The sequence below is a fragment of the Asterias amurensis genome, chromosome 10 (genome assembly GCF_032118995.1).
Source record: "Asterias amurensis chromosome 10, ASM3211899v1".
Classification (NCBI taxonomy): Eukaryota; Metazoa; Echinodermata; class Asteroidea; order Forcipulatida; family Asteriidae; genus Asterias; species Asterias amurensis.
In genome coordinates, this window is record NC_092657.1 from 3,166,714 (window position 1) to 3,186,840 (window position 20,127).

A 20,127-nucleotide genomic window follows, 5' to 3' on the forward strand; every position below is an offset into this window, starting at 1 on the left:
TTCCAGGAACATAAATGAACATTGTACTGTACCTCAAAATAAACACACTGTTTACATTATATAAGTTTTATTAGTTTAGGCACCATAATTAGGAAGTGGACTTCAATGCGCCATGGAGGTAGAAATATAGGATTTGAGGCATTGCATGGTGAGGTATCAATATATATTTGGTTTGCGGTAACACCATGTGTGTTTTATCTACTTGCCAGGTGAAGTTTGTTCTTAGAGAACTGTCTTGCTTAAAGGATTTGGGTACCTTTTCAAAATGTCCATAGATTGTAATGAGTAAAACAATGTCATGAAAATACGTTTGTAAATGATTAAAATAATTTTCGTCTCATGAGACGTAAATTATTTTCATGACATTGTTTTACTCATTTCCCAAAAACTACAGCACCTCAGGACATAATATTTTCAGGGAAGCTTTCAACTATCATTATCTTCAAACTGTGTAAGTTTAGTGTAAATCTGTGGACATTGTGTTTTTTGTCCTACAAAAGTTACATAGACCCTTCAATTCTACTACCGCGGAGTAGATTATTCAGGTGTTCGGGGACTTCTCAGGTAGAAATAGTTGCGCTAGCCATGTCAGTAGCACTGAGAAGCAGGAATCTTCTCATGTACCAGACTGGTCTCCTATTTATTAATACACAATTTGTTTGCACATCGGATTCAACTGCGAATCTCCACAAACATGAAGGTCATGTGAAATGATGCAAGGTTCAAAGGTGAATAGGTACATTGGCAGATCTCTGGGGTAGTTATGACGTTAGATGTCCAGCCGTCGATTTCACCAAACTCTTCCTAACTTAGGATTAGTGTTAGGACTTAAGACCAGTCAAATTCCGTCTCCAAAGACGTTAGGACGCAATGAAACCATCCTAAGTTAGGACGGTTGCTCGTCCTGACTTGAAATAGGATTAGTCCAAGGGTACCCATGTACAAGCTAGTGTATCGGGTACATATTAATAAATTGCGGGTTGATTTGGCAGATTGTGGCTGCTACTAAGTTAGCTGATACGCCCCAAAACAATTTGAAATTGTCTTTGCTTTGATTAAGGTGTGCGTTATGTGTTTCGGGGGGGGGGGGGGTGATAAGGCATTCACAGAAATCATCAAGGCAAAATTATTTAAAATTCCAAAGATTATACAGTCTGGGCTTAAAACATAAAGCCAAATAAAAACCAAGATAAAAGATTAACACCAAGTAAAAAAACATTACATTGCGAAGATCTTGAACAAATTCAGCAAGCTCAGGCAAGAATTAGGATCATAATGCCCCCCCCCCCCTTCAAAACAAACTAAGACAGGATGGAAAAATGTATGTCATGATGTAGTCTGGCCCCTTTTCATTTTTGTAAGACTCAATGATAATTGAATGCAATTAAGGCCAGGATTGTGACCCTCCATCATTAATTGCAAACTACATTTAAAAAACAATTATCAAGGAAAGCTTGCTCCCTTTTACCGGGAAACGTAATTTTACAGCTGTCTGGCCCATTCTGGGAGTCAGCATTGTGCAGTATGGAGTTCTTTTCATGCCATTTTGGATGGGAGGATTATCTACTATAAAGGCGAATAACAAATAAAGTGTTCTGGTTATCTTTTGTACACATTGAGCCACCAGTGCCAGGTAGTGTTACAAAACTGCTTTACATGTCACTGAGCCAAGTGGTGATATTTTACGATAATATTGGACCAGTTTTCATATGTGGCACTTTTTTCTATGGGGCAACCTCGAAGCACTGTGTATCAGGCCATGATACTTCACAGAGGCAACAGAGGCGATTGCTTCCATGCCCTCTGGTCATTGCCTTGGTGCCCTTGAAATGCTTACAGTGGATATCTACAATTTCCTCATAGGGTGCCCTTTACCAAGGAGAAAATGCCTTGGTGCCCTTGCCCTTTCAAAAATGAGGCTTACAGGCCTGATATATCATTATTTATTTCCAGACAGGTTTTTTAAGTTTCTGAATTGTGAGACCCATTAATGTAGCAGTTTAGGGTTAACAGGGTGCTGTGGCGCATTCAGCAGCCCTGCCAGTAACACATCCGCAAACCCCCTTCTCTTTGCGATAAGTGTCAAAAACTGGGTTCTTTTGCACACAACACACAGGACCTGGAACTGTACATCCCATCCGAAGGACAGTAACGGTTAAAGACAGTGGACACTATTGGTAATTGTCAAAGACCAGTCTTCTAACTTGGTGTATCTCAACATGCATTAAATAACAAACCTGTGGAAATTTGACCTCAACCGGTCATCAAAGTTACGAGATAATAATAAAGAAAAAACACCATTGTCACACGAAATGGTGTGCTTTTAGATGGTTGATTTTGAGACCTCAAATTCTAAATCTGAGATCTGGAAATAAAATTCGTGGAAAATTACTTCTTTCTAAAAAACTATGGCACTTCAGAGGGAGCCGTTTCTCACAATGTTTTATACTATCAACCTCTCCCCATTACTCGTCACCAAGTAAGGTTTTATGCTAATAATTATTTTGAGTAATTACCAATAGTGTCTACTGCCTTTAAGTGTCTTGTATGAAGACATGAGTCTTTCAAGACTCGGCTAGATAAATCCCTACACATCTGAAAATGCACAACTTCGTGTGACAAGGGTGTTTTTTCTTCCATTAATATCTCGCAACTTCGACGACCAATTGAGTTCAAATTTTCACTGGTTTGTTATTTTGTGCATTGTTGAGATACACCAAGTGAGAAGACTGGTCTTTGACAATTACCAAAGGTATACAGTGTCTTTAAGCTGCACAATGCATTAAAGACAATACGGTGTACATTTTTTGTATATATACAAACCTTTTGGGGTAAACCCATCGCCCAACTTTCCCAACACAAACAACCCTCAGTCAAGGTTTCATAACAACTAATTCTTTTTCTTTCTCCATTCTATTGTTCCATTTTTTTTTTAGGGAAACATGGGAGTCATGTGCGTCTGGGAAAATGTTATTTTTCCACTTGCCATAATGCTTTGATGTTATTGTGAGTAATTTCTTTTACTTTTAAATTTAATATTTTTTTTATCAGGAACATGTAGTGTTGTATTTGTGAGAACTGCAAGATCGAACTGAGTAGGGACTTGGCTTTGATGCTGCTTCAAATTGTTCTTGAAACTTGCCATTTTTGTTTGTGCGATTCGTACATGTACTAACCTTTTGAATAAAGAAAATGACATCTTCAAAGATTATGCAAACAACTTAAAGGAAAACTCAAGGTGTAGCTGTTTTCATATGCAATACCTAGATGATGTAGTAAATATTTATGTTATTGCATCCAAGGTCACACAAATCTATCAACATTTCCCGCACTTATTTTTCAGGGCGGCTTGTTTTATTAAGCTAGTCAAAGTGTCCCCCACAAGTTTGCACGAGCCCCTTGTGATTCAACGGACATTTTGCCGCCTGACTGCCCACCGAATGAGAAATCCATACAAGTTATCTTTGTCACTTTATAATCGTCCACTCATGGGAACAAACCAATCAATTAACTTACATGGCCAGCACTAAGTGTGGTATTGTTGCTAACCCCTCTTCATAAGATCTCTACTTCACTCTTGCAAGATCTATGTCTTCTACAATAGTTCACATTGTTGAGGCAACTTCCTGACAAACCTAACTCTAGTGCCTAGAGGGTCATGTACATACATTGTACTATCTATGCACTTCAACCCCAGAAACCAAACACACATGCTAGTACAACTTGCATCTGGAGGGTGCCCTCACAAACAGCAAGCTCATGCCCCAAATTCATAGAGCTGCTTAACGGCTGATTTTGTGCTAACTGTGTGGTTTCCATTTCAATGGTGCTGCTAACCGTAGGCACATAAAAAGGCATACTAACCTTCCAGTGCTTACTGTTGTAAATGAAAATAGTCAATGTTGTCACCTGATAAAGGCCTAACTGTACATGTTACATACAACCCCCCCCCCCAACACAGCCAAACAACAAGATTTTTTATTACGTCAATACGAACATAAAATCTCTTTGAAAACACCACTGACAAAGCCCTTTAATAACAGAAAAATTCAGGTTTTCCCCAAAGAAAATAAATAATGGTCCATTAAGAGACAGGATTTAGAAAGCTTTTAAATAACAAGTTTCAAAACATTTGTACATTAGCACGGCCAAGTGGAACATTACATGTACATGTACATGTAAGAGTTTAAAGGAACACATTGCCTTGGATCGGTCGAGTCGGTCTTTTAAAAGCGTTTATAACCGTTTGTTATAAAATGCATTTGGTTAGAAAGATGTTTTAAAAATAGAACACAATGATCCACACACATTTGCCTCGAAATTGCGTGGTTTTCCTTTTACTTTGCGAACTAAACACGGTCGGCCATTTATGGGAGTCAACTATTTGACTCCCATAAATGGCCGACCGTGTATTCGACGAGGTAAAAGGAAAACCAAGCAATTTCGAGTGATACTTGTGTGGGTCATTATATTCTACTTTTAACATATCTTTCTAATCATATGCATTTTATAACAAACGGTTACAAACGCTTTTCAATAATAATAATAATAGACCGTTTTTATATAGCGCTTTTCACGCCGGAGGGCGTCTCAAAGCGCTTCCGACAATATTACCCCTGGTCACCGGGCCTTAAATCATTCTTTTAACCATCTCAGCTCCCTGGGGAGTATACAGCCTGTGCGACAAATACATGCGCTACTCGGCTAAACCAATCACAAGAACCATCTCTGCCCTCACAGGTACCCATTTACCCCTGGGTGGAGAGAAGCAATTATAGTTAAGTGTCTTGCTCAGGGACACAAGTGTCATGACCGGGATTCGAACCCACACTCTGCTGAACAGAAGCATCAGAGCTTGAGTTTGGTGCTCTTATCCACTCGGCCACGACACCCCTACAAAGACCAACTCGACCGATCCAAGGCAACGTGTTCCTTTAACACCCGGAAGGAATCTCAATCAAGGGAGATGCTTTTAAAAGTAATTGACTTGCCAATATGTTACCTGAGAATTTGCCCATGGGAACGGAACAAACTCCCTATCTATTCTGATTATAAAGTATTACATTTTCAGTAGTACATATACGAAATCAAGCATCTGCAAGCACACAACTTGGTATGATATTTTTTTTCCATTATTATCTCGCAACTTCGACAACCAATTGAGCTCAAATTTTCACAGGTTTGTTATTTCACACAAATAATGAGATACACCGAGTGAGCAGACTGGTCTTTGACATTACCAACAGTGTCCAGTATCTTTAATGCACAAAGTGAAGACCAATGGACTACTCCATGGATGGATGAACCATGGAGGAAGGAATAGAAGGAGCTCGAACGAAGGGACTTCAAAAGTCGAACCTGCGGTACCGCGGTCGTTTAACAACACCTCGTAATCACCGACATACCTTATACAGACAATGGCCGACCTGGCGTATGTGAGTTTGCGCGTGCGCACTTGGTTCTTCACTCAACCATGGTGTCGTATGTCGTATGGATATAATACAGAAAAACAACTTTTTTGAGACCTGATAAAAATTGTGTACACTTGTGCTCACCAAATCGAAAAACACAATTGAATACCAACCACCCTCAGGTGCTAATACCCAAATTTTGAACCACCGCTAGTGACCGGAAAGTTAAAAAAAAAAAATGAAAAAATATGCCATGATGTTTCAGTGAAACACCACAAACGGTAAATGAAAACGTGTAATATTCACAATTCTTGTCTCCAATGATTCAACTTTACACGAAGGCAACAGTGCAGAGCGGCAGTACCGCACGTTCTGTACAAAGAAATCTAATCCTGCTCGTTAATCGGCCGTCCAGCTGGAGGTCTCCTATCTTTTTCCACTAGTTCGACGGGGGGCATTGTCAGGGTATTCTTTTGTTACTCTGCGGTTATGCGGGTAGTTCGAGCTCCTTCTATTCCTTCCTCCATGGATGAACTAAAGATCTCTGTAAGGAATTGTCTTTGTTGGCGTCTCCACTAAACACAGAAAAACATTCCTCCAGCATTAACTTTTGTGAAAGACTTGACTGCACACACTTCAAAGAGTTTGCTTTCGCATGAGCTGATGTGAACAATGAACACGGTGAATCTATTTTCTAGATTCCAAGTCCGGACAATGAAACTCCAACAGATGATGGTCAGTTTCCGGATATTCCAGGGCAGCCATTATCTGACGATTGGGGGTTAAGGGTTCCGAATGGTTTGGAGAGTCAAGAAGACTGACCAATTGACAGGTTCTAGGGAGACAGGGTGCCCTTACCAATGAGAAATATGCCTTGGTGCCTTTGCCCTTTAAAAAACGAAGCCTGAGATGATGTGAACTATAAACACGGTGAATCTATTTTCAACATTCCAAATCCTGACAATGCAATTCCAACTGATGAGAGCCAGGTTTCAGAAATTTCAGGGCAGCCATTATCCGACGATTGAGGATTTGGAGGTTTAAGAGTCCCAGGGTTCGATGTCAAACAGTCCTACCTTACATGTACAGGCCTGTATGCAAGGGCAAATGCACCAAGGCACATTCTCCTTGGTTAAGAGAGAAATTATAGTAAATGTCTAATGGTTTGGAGAGTCAAGAAGACTGACTAATTGACAGGTTCTAGGGAGATAGAATGCCCTTGCCAAGGATAAAAATACCTTGGTGCCTTTGCCCTTCTAAAAACGAGGCATACAGGCCCTGAGCTGATGTGAACAATAAACATGGTGAATCTTTTTTCAACATTCCAAATCCTGACAATGAAACTCCAACTGATGAGAGCCAGGTTTTGGAAATATCAGGTCAGGGCAGCCATTATCTGACGATTGGGGTTTTGGAGGTTTAGAGCCTAGAGTCCCAGGGTTCAGTTTTAGACAGTCCTAACCTTGTGCTTCATTTTTGAAAGGGCAAAGGGCACCAAGGCATTTTCTCCTCGGTAAAGAGCACCATATGAGGAAATTGTACATTTCTCATGGGGCAACTTGAGGGCATGAAGGCATTGACAAAATTATCAAGAACAAGGCCTCGTTGGGTTTAAATAAACCACTGCAATTTGATTCCATTCAAAGGGTACAAAGTGTTACATGTACATATGTACCTATGGTACATCCTTTGACAGATTTCAAGCTGTGGACGCGTAATTAACTTGAATTCTCTTTTGATAGTGTCCAGAGAAAAAAAACGTAGGTTAAAAGTTAATTACAAAGTAAAGTGCTGACAAAGCTGCACACGTTCTACGTACACGGCAACTTTCATGTTGCCTAGTAACATACACAAAGGCTTCAGACTGCTTGGTGTATCAGCAATTTAATAAACAAAGTGCATTATTGTCAGGGAACACTCACATTTTGTACACAGTGTATTTGGCAATAGACTTAGCAAGTCTCATGAGACTTAACAAGTCTGGTGAGTATGGGATTTGAGGCCTTGCATGGTGAAGTATCAATGCATGTATTTGGTTTGCGGCAACACCAAGTGTGTATCTACTTGCTGGGTAGATTATGTTCCTTTAAGAACTAGCATTGCTTTATATTCTTCTGTCACAGTGGATTAAATCTCCATTCATAAATACCTCAGACAGTTTCGCTATTCCTATTGGTGGAGAGCGCATCAAGTGGGTGTGTATAAACCTTTGTTTATGACCAGTAAAACGTGTTGAAACATGGGCATGACACGCGAGCTTGCACCTATGATTATTAGACAGTTTCTTCATTCCTTTTGGTCGAGAGCAACGGCCGGGACAGTTGTGCCACATCACGCGATACGCACGATACGCACAGCATTCCCTTATAAGGAAATGTTTACCAGAGGGCGGCGGAGGGCTTTACCATTTCATAGCTGGAGGGGTGTTGTGTTGAAAGAAATCATTGAACAATTATAATTTTTACATTTATTTTATTTTTTGACCCATAATGGAAATCAAAGTGTGTTGAATCGGTTTTCAACTACTGGTTTAAACCCCCCGAGGCCTGGTTCTTGATAATTTACCTCGACTTCGTCTCAGTAAAATTATCAAGAACCAGGCCTCGTTGGGATTAAACCACTAGTTGAAAACTTCTTTACCACACATTGATTCCCTTATTAAATCTCCTGAATTCTGAAAAATCTACTTCGCCGTAATGTAGCAAGAAAAGTTCTCAAATAAGAACATCTACCCAGCAAGTCGAACACACATGGTGTTAATACAGCACACTGAATACAAGTCTCTCGAACTTCCAAGACCAGGTTGAACCTACTCATATTGCAGCAGGTCTGATACTTCACGGAGGCAACAAAGGCGATTGCCTCCATGCCCCCTGGTCATTGCCTTGGTGCCCTTGAAATGCTCCGATAGAAATTTACAATTTCCCCATAGAGTGCCCTTTTACCAAGCAGAAAATGCCTTGGTGCCGTTGCCCTTTTAAAAACAAAGCACAGGCCTGTTGCAGGGTTCTCCCCATGCACCAGCTAGGGTATCCGGCTAGCGTGCCGATAGGCTCATATTTTTAAACACAAAAACACGACAAACAAACATTTTAAATGATGGTATTTCCATCTTTAAGCAACCCCCGGTGGGGGGTCAGATTTGACAGAGCTTTTAGGAACAGTGTCCTTAGCACTACATGGATCCAAGAGCAGGAGTTATTGTTATGGGAGGAAAAAGAAACCTGATTTTCTTCACAAGGGTGACTTGAAAAGTCTGAATTCAGATTTAAAAGTCTGAAATTTGTCATCCCTGTAAAACAAGTATCCCTGAGCTTTGCCAACCAAGACTGAAGAAAATATTCTGTTTTTAAAACTTACCAGGAAAAGTTTCTTGAGCTTCAACCTTCAAGTGACTCGATGAATTTTCCTGCAAGAAACAAAGTAAAAATGTTATTTCATGATGATGTTTTGGTTGATCACACAAAATATGAACACTGCCAGCATAGTGTATTTTGTCAGCTCTCCCCAAGGGTTTTGATCAAGTTTTTGGCCATGACATGAATCCCAACTCACTGTGAAGGAAGATGTATACTTAAAGACATTGGACACTATTGGTAATTGTCAAAGACTAGTCTTCATAGTTGGTGTATCTCAACATAAGCATTTGATAACAAACCTGTGAAAATTTGAGCTCAACCGGACATCGAAGTTGCGAGATAATAGGCCTAATGAAAGAAAAACAATCACCCTTGTCACAAGAAGTTGTGTGCTTTTAGATGGTTGATTTCGAGACCTTGAATTCTAAATCTGAGGATTCAAAATCAAATGCGTGGAAAATTACTTCTTTCTCGAAAACTATGCCACTTCAGAGGGAGCCGTTTCTCAAAGTGTTTTATACTAAATCAACCTCTCCCCATTACGCGTTACAAAGTAATGTTTTATGCTAATAATTATTTTGAGTAATTACCAATAGTATCCACTGCCACAGTATAACAATCTACCTACGTACATTTTGAGAAAAAAAAAAACAGGTGAAAATCACATGAGCAATATTTTCAGGAGAATCACGCTACAGAACTTCAGCAAGTAATTTAAAATTGCTAAGCTTCACATCGTTATCATTACAATCAATTAAGCGCGTCATTCAATCCCAGGAATTCACAAAACAACTAACTAGCCTCGTCTGACACAAATCAATATCTACTGATCAATACTATTGATCGGCAAAATGCCAAATTCAAGGATGGCCAATAATTAGAAGATTAATCAATAGATCGGTGATTGACCTAGTGCTAAGCTCTGGCTGGTACCATGCTGTTAGAGGCGCCATAATATTGATTAGAAAAACACAGAAATTATTGACAGAAAATAGGCAGTAAATAAATGCAATAATGGAGTGTTGTTGAAAGTCATTATATCAAATTCTGGCAGGATTTTAATTTTTTTTTTTACAATTATGTTTTCTATTTTCTGACATCTGGTGGTCAATTTAGTGTACAATGCACTTGGTTTATTTACTGTCCTTCTACCTCTAGAACCATGGTTCCGATCCAGCCGATGGCTATTACTAATAGGGGGGGGGGCGGGGGCTCGGTCCTAAAAATAAAAATAACTTCTGCTTGACACCTAAAAGTTAAACCTGATATTGGTTTATTTTTTTATTTTAAAGCCATTGGACCCTTTCGGTTCAGAAAAAAAAAAAAAATAAATCACAGATTTACAAATAACTTACAGGGTTTACAGAAGGCAATGGTGAAAAACTTCTCTTGAAATATTATTCCATGAAATGCTTTACTTTTTGAGAAAACAGCAAAACAACATAAATTCTCGTTAACGAGAATTACGGATTTATTTTAAACACATGTCATGACACGGCGAACCGCGCGGAAACAAGGGTGGGTTTTTCCGTTGTTTTCTCCCGACTCCGATGACCGATTGAGCCTAAATTTTCACAGGTTTGTTATTTGATATAGAAGTTGTGGTACACAAAGTGTGGGCCTTGGACAACACTGTTTACCGAAAGGGTCAAATGGCTTTAAGAGGCCACGCAACATGCCCCAGGTCACCTGTCATCTGTTAGGACTTAAAATTGGATTTGGTTGTTTTTATTTTGTTGACACAACGCGCTAAAAGATAAACCTGAAGTGTTTTAGCGATTTTAAGTAGGATTTTAAACTTTGCATGGTGGAAATACGAAATAGAAAGGTTTGTGGTAACACGTGGACCGATTTTACTAAAAACCTTTAACTTGATATTAAAGGTCTGCTGATATTTTGAAAGGGCAAGGACACCAAGGCATATTCTTCCTGGTAAAGGGCACCCTATGATGAAATTGTGAATTTCTTCTTTAGAGCATTTCAAGGGCACCAAGGCTATGACCAGGGGGCATAGAGGCAATCGCCTTCGTTGCCTCAATGAAGTATCTGGCGCACGTAAAGTAACAGTCGCACAAAGTTAAAACCGAAGAAGTTAAAACTTCTTAAAACTGACTTTAAAATTTAGTAGTATGGTGTCTGCACAACCTCTATGCATGCCATTCCCATGTGATACACTACTGGAAGACCCCTTAGTCCAAGACTTTTAAATCCTAAGAGTCAATAGGTTGAATTTACAGAAAGGGAGTTTATAAAATGGGGGTCCATTGGGCCAGGCTACAAAACTGGGTGTCACTGTATGAACAACACCTTACTGTGTTGACGCAGTGAGTCATTTACATTGTACCCCATGGAACCCTATTATGAGCCCAAAAGGGGTCCTTGGGGCGTAACCAGAGTACATGGGGCTTGGGTTAAATGGGCGTCATGCAGCCTGGGTGCACACCATGCAGTGACTGCCTGCTAGAGGGTCAATCTTTTAATGCTTCAGTAGGCGCATAATAATGAGCGCATATTATTTCATTTCACTTTCAAAGTTTGAGGAACCGCTCGATTTTTTTTATTCCTAAGTAGATATTATATTTAATAAACCTATCCTGCTTTCTCCAGAAGATGATCAGAGCACTCTGATCGAAACGTCAAGTTGAAACCAACGGTTCTTTTCAGAACCAACCCAAACTCATTTAAAGATTATCATTAAAACTACATGGTGTTACCGCAAAACTTTGCTATCCTATTTCCACCATGTAAAGTTTCACATCCTACAAACCTATCCTGTGTAAACTGCATTTCAAAAGGTGGTCCCGTTTTTGAGATATCGCCGAAAACCCGGAGGAAGAATAATTCATTTCTGGAATTTTTTACACAATCCGAGAAAAGTTTTGTACAGTAGCAGTTCTCAAATTCAAATTTGATCTTGATGGCAAATTCAAATTTGATCTTGATGGAACAATTTGGGGGAACAATTTAAGGGGGTAAAGTCTGATATCTTTTTCCATCATCACATTACTTCAAAGTGAAACTTATGAAGAAAAAAAATGTGGGCATGGCACAAAAGTTTACTTTTTATAGGGCAAAGGTTGTGAAGAAATTAATCCATGTTTATTGGCTCAGCTAATCCATGGCTACTCGTTGTTTTCATATTGATTGGACTTTAGACACAGAGACTTAATGTACACAGTAACAATTATGTAACTTTTTGGTCCTTGCACTTTTAGATATCTCATATCAAAAGTAACATAAAAATTTCTGGAATTTTATGGAAACAGAAACAAGATATAAGTATCATGTATGGCCATACAATAAATGAAACTTATGAAACACATGACTTTAAAGCCATTATACACTTTCGGAACAGAAAGAAAAAAAGAAAAATTCACAGATTTACAAATAACTTACGGGGTTTACAAAAGGTACATGTAATGTACCTTAGACTTCTCTTGAAATATTACTCCATGAATGCTTTACTTTTTGAGAAAACATCAAAACAAGTATAAATTCTCGATATCGAGAATTACGGATTTATAGTAAACACATGTCATGACACGGCGAAACATGTGGAAACAAGGGTGGGTTTTCCCATTATTTTCTTCCGACTCCGAAGACCAATTAAGCCTAAATTTTCACAGGTTTGTTATTTTATAAGTTGTGATACATGAAGTGTGGGCCTTTGGACAATACTGCTACATGTAACCCAAAGTGTCTAATGGCTTTAACAAGAATGTTGTTTAATTGCATCCTCCTGTAACACAACGTTCCAGTCTTGTGATGTGATAACACGTACAAAGCGCATTGCGAACAGCATAATTGCGTAGTGTGTCCCAATTTGTTGAGCAAATCCACTGAATGCGCTCCATGAGCGTGGTCTCAATGGTAAGCGCAGACATCTTTAAGCTGGAATTTTATCTTCTTTGGACATTTCTGACACAATCATTCCTCCATTTTTTTCTAGCAACATCTCCTGCATAGCTCATGAGTTCAAAGTACTGAAGTATGCATTGTTTAAATGAAAAGAAATTGCCCCATGCTGGTTTTTTTTTTTTTTTTGGAAGGGGGGGGGGGGCGAATTTACTTGGGTACATTTTTAAAGTAGGGAACTTACACACTCACACACTCAATACTGATCAGAATAAAAATTTAAAATAAATAATAAAAGAACACATTTTCGACCTACATGTACCTACCCTAGTTTATAATGAAATGTAACCGGAAACAAAACTTGTTTGGGGCCAATTGAAATACAGACTTTACGTAATGTCACTTCCTGTAGCGAAAACTGTTGTTCTCGAGGCGTGATAAATATGTTCAAAGCGCATTGCGAATTTGATATCTACACAGATTATTGCGCAGCGTGTGTATGTGAAGGTCAGCTGTACACAAGACCTTTTGGGTCACGGTCCATCTACGGAGATTACAAAGATAGCTACAGAAGCTTTCAACTATCCTCCACCTGACAACAAAAGCGGAATCCTCAATGTTATCAATGACGATCTTCCATAATAAGATTAATACCTAGATGCATGCCAGTAGTTGATCACGTTGCTTTGACGCACCTTGGATACCAGTTACCATTCATCATGTGACTGCTTCAGTGTTTAAAGGCAATTCCTTGAATCTTTAATAAGGGAATCAATGTGTGGTGAAGAAGGTTTCAACTACATGTAGTGGTTTAATCCCAACGAGGCCTGGTTCTTGATAATTTTACCGAGCACCTTGTAAAAACAAATTACATGGTGCTATCAGAATTAGGTCTCATAATTCAAACGTAGTCCCACATCTGGCAGGAAATACTGTATGTTACAGCGCCAGGAGCGTCACTGGGTGACGGACATGTGCGCGAGATTTAAGAAGCCACAATTACTATTTACTTAAGATTTTCCAACAGAAGTGCCCTTTGCAAAATGAAAATGGCCTTGCCCTCTCAAAGATAAAATTCTAGGCCTCATGTTTAATTAGACAGTTTCAAACATCATAACAACAGTATTTCTAACTGTAAGATATGAATCCAGGCGAAGTTTATTGTATTGATAAACAACTATGTACACAAGTCTTCACTTTCTCCCGTTAAAGCCATTGGACCCTTTCGGTACAGACAAATAAAAAAAGTTCACAGATTTACAAATAACTTACAGGGTTTACAGAAGGTAGTGGTGAAATACTTCTCTTGAAATATTATTCCATGAAATGCTTTACTTTTTGAGAAAACAGTAAAACAATATCAATTCTCGTTAACGAGAATTACGGATTTATTTTAAACACATGTCATGACACGGCGAAACGCGCGAATACAAGGGTGGGTTTTTCCGTTATTTTCTTCTGATTCCGACGACCGATTGAACCTAAATTTTCACGGGTTTGTTATTTTATATATAAGTTGTGATACACGAAGTGTGGGCATGGACAATACTGTTTACCGAAAGGGTCCAATGGCTTTAACACTCAATGGTCTGCTGGCAATTATGATTTGCTGGCCAGCATGACCATGATGTACTGTAAGCTTGAAGTCATTTTTCCCCATTGACTTTTTCACGGGAGTTAATCCTTTATTAAAAGGGATTTCAAGTTTTAAAATTGGCATTAATTTGTTGGCGGACCACTCTTCAGATCCTTTGTTAGGAACCTACATGTACAACCTTATTGATTTACTATTCTAAATTCCAACCCATTTATACCCAATATAATGTATCAATTGACAAGGAATTTCAACAGGAATTTCAACAGGACAACTCAGGAATTTCACAGCACAAAAAAAACCAGAATATCCTTTTGAAACAGAAATCTGACTCAGTTAGTTGAGTGTTTGCACACAACACCCTAGAAACCATTATTTGACCCGTTAAAAAAAACCTTATCACCGACTTGGCAATACGCTTGGATTAGGAGTCAGAAGTAAGAACACACATGTAGCTGCATAAACAATTTTAAGCTTTGCGTACTTCAAATAACTGCGCAAACAGTAGCCAACCTGTTTCGACCTGAATTAATTTGAGCATTTGGTCTGTGTTGATTTTAAGGCACTGGACACTTTTGGTAATTACCCAAATTATTAGCATAAAACTTACTTGGTAACGAGCAATGGATAGCTGTTGATAAACAGGAAGGCAAGTTCTGTAACTTCACCAAAATAAAGAGGAATACAGAATTACAATGATTTTGTATAGTATTTTTCAATTTAGAAAAATGGTAAAACTGAGATTAAAGAAGAGGAAATCAGCTGATCCAAGGAAAAGTTGCATGCCTGTAGTGTATTTAAACAAATTAGAGAAACGGCTCCCTCTGAAGTAACTACATGTACATTATTATATAAAGTTTTTGAGAAATCTGAGGTAAAAAGACTTCAGGCCTGAAGCCTTTTATTCAAAAGGCATTATTGCAAGCACACAAACTCATACAACTAAGATGACCAATTGGGCCAAAATTTTCACAGATTTTAAATTTTATATTGCAATTATTGGGATGCACAAGTGAGAATACTGGTCTTAGAAATTTACCAAATGTGTCCAGGGGTCGATTTCACAAAGAGTTAGGACTAGTCCTAACTTAGGACTAGTCCTAGGAGATATACAAATTGAATGGATAGTCCTAAGTTAGCTTGAGTAACTGGTCCTAACTTGAGATAAGACTAGTCCTAACTCTTTGTGAAATCCACCCCAGTGCCTTTAAGTGTAAACAGTAGCTTTATTGTGTGAATGACCCACATTGTTAGAGTATGTGACATATTTTTTAAACATTTTTGTACACAGTGTACTGAGCCATTACATGCCAGGTAAAGAGTATCATATCACCCACTGTGTCACAACAATGGCGTACCCCACAATTTGAGTCCAGGGGCCAATTTCACAAAGCAATAGGGCCTACAATTCATCGCAAGACAAATTGTCAGCATTACCATAGTGATTTATATTGTGACATCACACTTTACTTGGCAACTACGATTGCTTTGCAGTTAAGATCAATCTTAGCTCTTTGTGAAACAGAGGCAACGGAAGGTGACTGCCTCCATGACCCCTGGTCATTGCCTTGGTGCCCTTGAAATGCTCTGAGTTACTAAGGAGTAAATGCTTTGGTGCCCTTTCAAAAACTAAGCTGACGTAAGGCGACTGCCTCCATGCCCCCTGGTCATTGCCTTGGTGCCCTTAAAGTGCTTTGCAGTAGAAATTTACAATTTCCTCATGCTAAGGTCTTTAAGGAGTATTGGTGCCCTTTCAAAAACGAAGCAAAATGTACGAAAGGTGACTGCCTCCATGCCCCCTGGTCATTGCCCTGGTGCCCTTAAAGTGCTTTGCAGTAGAAATTTACAATTTCCTCATGCTAAGATCTGAGAGAAGTAAAGTCTTGGTGCCCTTTCAAAAACGAGGCATAAAGTACGAAAGGTGACTGCCTCCATGCCCCCTGGTCATTGCCCTGGTGCCCTTAAAATGATATGGACAGCAGAAATTTACAATTTGCTCATACTATTTATGCAGTACAGGCCTGTATGCTTTTTTTTTGAAAGGGCAAGGGCACCAAGGCATTTTGTCCTTAGTAAAGGGCACCCTATGAGGAAATTGTAAATTTGTACTGGGCAATGACCAGGGGCCACGGAGGCAATCGCCTTCGTTGCCTCCGGGAAGTATCAGACCTGCAGTCAATGCATTGGTGCCCTTTCAAAAACGAAGCATACACTAACACGGCTGTATGTCATGTCTCACTACAACATGCCATATCCCACAATTTGAGCTCCACTGTCATGACTGTAGACAGTGAAGTTGACGAAATTGCTACATGTACACACAATGTGGTTTGATTTCATTCCAAGGGTCGGACAGGTCGTATTCCAAACTGATAAATCAAGATTTCAGATCGCACAAGAATGACATCGAGATTAAATAATACTGTAGGGGATTGTTGTGAAATGGTTCGAAATAAGCACTTCTGCCAAAGATAACAAGGTTGGTAGTTTTTTCTTTTCTAGACAATTTTTTTGGAAGCAATGAACTCCATGTTGACGAGACAAAGGCCCTACATAAATAATACACAGTGGTTTGATTTGGTCAGGTTGTATTCCAAACTGATAAATCAAGATTTCAAATCGTACAAGAATGACATCGAGATAAAATAAATACGTTGAGTGTTGTGAAATGGTTTGAAATAAGCACTTCTGCCAAAGATAACCAGGTTGGTATTTTTTTCTGTTCTAGAGACAAATTTTTTGGAAGCAATTAACATTCTAGAAGCATGACACAGACATACACCTTGAGCTACAAAGTGCATGGTTTACGTGGATAACAGTGTGATGAAACAAAATGTTTGAAGATGCTATGTCAGATTTTTGGCCCCAAACATTAAAAAATAGATTTTTTTTGAGTGATTGGTATTTCAAAGAGTATCACCCGCTCTAACGAAAAAAGTTTAACTTTTACTTTTAATGGTCAGGAACCATGACAAAATTTTAAAACGTTTCTTACAAAACACATAAGAACTGGTCACGTGATATATTGTCAGGATCTCGACAAAAACTAATTTTGAGCAATTTATTTCACTGCTACTAATAATTGGCGAACTTTTTCGAGCATTGGCTCAAATGAAAGCTTGTAACTCTCTCGACCCCCATCAAAATACCTATTGAATTTTAAATCAAAATTTGTGGGTCAAATCGACCAAAAATCTGACAGCATCGTTAATTCATTAGAAATAACACTATGGATTAAAAACGGAATTTACCCTTCACATTTCAGCGACTAGACAGTAGGACCAGTTTGTTTAGCATTTCACAAGTCTGCCATCTTTTTCAATGGTCCATTTTTTATTTTTTATTTTTTTCAACACCTTGTCATTAGCATGGGACTTGTCATTTGATTTCACATGCACTGGTTAGGGCTTTTAAGGGTTTGGGTACTTTTTGTACGAAATGAGTAAAACAATATTCACAAAACTAGTTTTTGTCTCAATACGTAGTGAGTCGAAAATTACTTTACCATGTTTAAAAGATTACACAACTCTCCTGAAAACTTTGCTCTGTGATTTTCACCTTTTTTTTCTCTAAAAAAAAGTCGGGCAGAGAATCAAGTCACGCCTGTAGCAGGCCTGATACTTCACGGATGCAACAAAGGCGATTGCCTCTGTGTCCCCTGGTCATTGCCTTGGTGCCCTTGAAATGCTCCAGTACAAATTTGCAATTTCATCATAGGGTGCCCTTTACCAAAAAAAAAATGCCTTGGTACCCTTGACCTATCAAAAACGAAGCATACAGCCCTGCTGTAGGCAAGCTTCCTAAAACTTTCCTTCCTCAATACTCATACCATAGCTCTATTCTCAAACAATACAGACTCTTACAGTTTGTTGCTCCCTCAAGTGCCGTGAGCGCCATGAGCGCCTGTCTGGGCGGATGTGGTACTTGTATGTTCTAATTATTAGTTCAAACAAATTCCTCTTACATTCCAAAACATGCCATACCAATCCCCAGGCTGAACTTAGTGGTGAGAGTCATTCACTGACAAAAAACATCTGGAATTGGTATCCAGGTGCATTGAAATGATTTTCACCTTTTCGTAAACTCCTGGATTTAAAGGCAGTGGACACTTTGAGCAAGTTTGAGTGCGCACATTTAGTCCACCAGTGGTCGACCACAGACTAGCAACGCACATGCGCAGTGACTCACCCGAACGGCTCGTTTGGTAGTCTAGTCAACCTTCCACCTTTTCGCTAAAGTGTCACTGGTTCCCCTCTGCGCCTGAAACACATGTTAGAATGGAACAAGCTGTTGGGACCAGTGAAGAAACCATGGGTTCGAGGCTGGTTCCAAATGGTCGACCACGGTAGTCAACCAATGGTCGACCAGCCTGTGTTCGAGTCAAATGGTCACCCTTTAGTTAACCATTGTGCACTCGAACTTGCTCTATACTGAAAATAATCGTTATCCTTAGCATAACAACTTACTTGATAATGAGCAGTAGAGAGCGGTTGATAGTATAAATATTGTGAGAAATGGCTCCCTCTGAAGTAACATAGTTTTTGAGAAAGTAGTAATTTTCCACGAATTTGATTTTGAGACCTCAGAGTTAGATTTTGAGGTCCCTACAAGCATACTGAAAGCACCCAACTTCCTGTGACAAAGGGTGTTTTTTCTTCCATTATTATTTCGCAACTACGACGACCAATGAGTTCAAATTTTCAAAGGTTTGTTATTTTGTGCATGCTGAAATACACCAAGTGAGAAGACCAAATTGATAGTTTCCAGTGTCTTTAACAGAAACACTTTAACAATTGCTTGTCAATAATGAAAAAAGTGCTACAAACATCTGCAAAGAATTACTCAACTGAACTTGTACTGGTTTTGGGGTCTTTACAACAAAAAGTGTAACCATGATTGTGGTTGGTTTTGTGGTTACAACGCAAACTATCATTCAGATAATACAACAACTTCCTGCATTGGTCTGCAACACATCCGGAGAATCTATTGACCTTATTTATTGCGCCACATTCCCGTGCGATAATCCCTTATTGATTGCTGTAGGATCTCTGAATGGGAAGGTTTTCCCTCGTATTATTTAATCCACCCTAAGGGGGGGTATAAGGATAATTTATTTTTGTGACCTGCCCACTGAGAAAACAAAAACCATTCATCAAACTACATTCAATAGACTGTGTAACCTTTGTTTATTAATAGAACGACCTCTATGGAAGTGTCGTGGCCGAGCGGTTAAGAGCACCAAATTCAAACCCTGGTGTTTCTGATCAGCAAAGTGTGGGTTCGAATCCCCAGCCGTGACACAAATGTCCTTGAGCAAGACACTTACCCATGAGCAAGACACGTACCCATTGCTTCGTCCCAGATGGGACGTAAACCAGTGGTCCCACATGTTGTGAAACGCATGTAAAAGAACACAGTGCACTTATCGAAAAGAGAAGGGGTTCACCCTTTCTATCTAGAGCAGTCTTCATGATTGAAGATAGTTGCACTGCCAGACACACTGGGGCGAACCCATTCTCTTTGCGATAAGTGTGTACTGGGGTGTCTTTATGCGCGTTGATAGTTTTTATAACAGCACACATGACCTACAGCTTTACGGTCCATCAGAAGGCTAAAGCAATGGTTTTGTTTCTTGCTTAACCCCTCAGCCACGACACTTCAGTACGGTTTGTGTCACAATTTTACCGATTATTCAAGAGTTTGGCAGTTCCACTGCGAACTGTTGAATGTAAGACAATTAAATAGATTGTATTATAACACTAACAGTGATATTAAATACAAATAATTTGGATTTATAACTTTCCGTATCACGCCACCACTTTTTCACTCATTTTTACAAAAAGGGATAATCTCATTTATTGAGGTAAATTAGATACTATAGTATATTATTTTATATGGAATGAAAAAG

At 39.1% G+C, this 20,127-nt stretch overlaps 1 protein-coding gene across 6 annotated transcripts in view; it reads right to left on the reverse strand.

Annotated features, from left to right (window-relative positions):
• LOC139942567 (epidermal growth factor receptor kinase substrate 8-like) overlaps positions 1-20,127 on the reverse strand; it is a 62,315-nt gene that overhangs the window by 41,168 nt on the left and 1,020 nt on the right. For 5 of the 6 annotated variants that reach the window (XM_071939415.1, XM_071939416.1, XM_071939417.1 and 2 more), the window contains exon 2: positions 8,772-8,820. The gene's annotated coding sequence lies outside the window, so the exon portion shown is untranslated. Of the gene's footprint in view, positions 1-8,771; positions 8,821-18,407; positions 18,473-20,127 lie in introns of those variants that run through there. The other variant, XM_071939412.1, reaches the window with a different exon arrangement.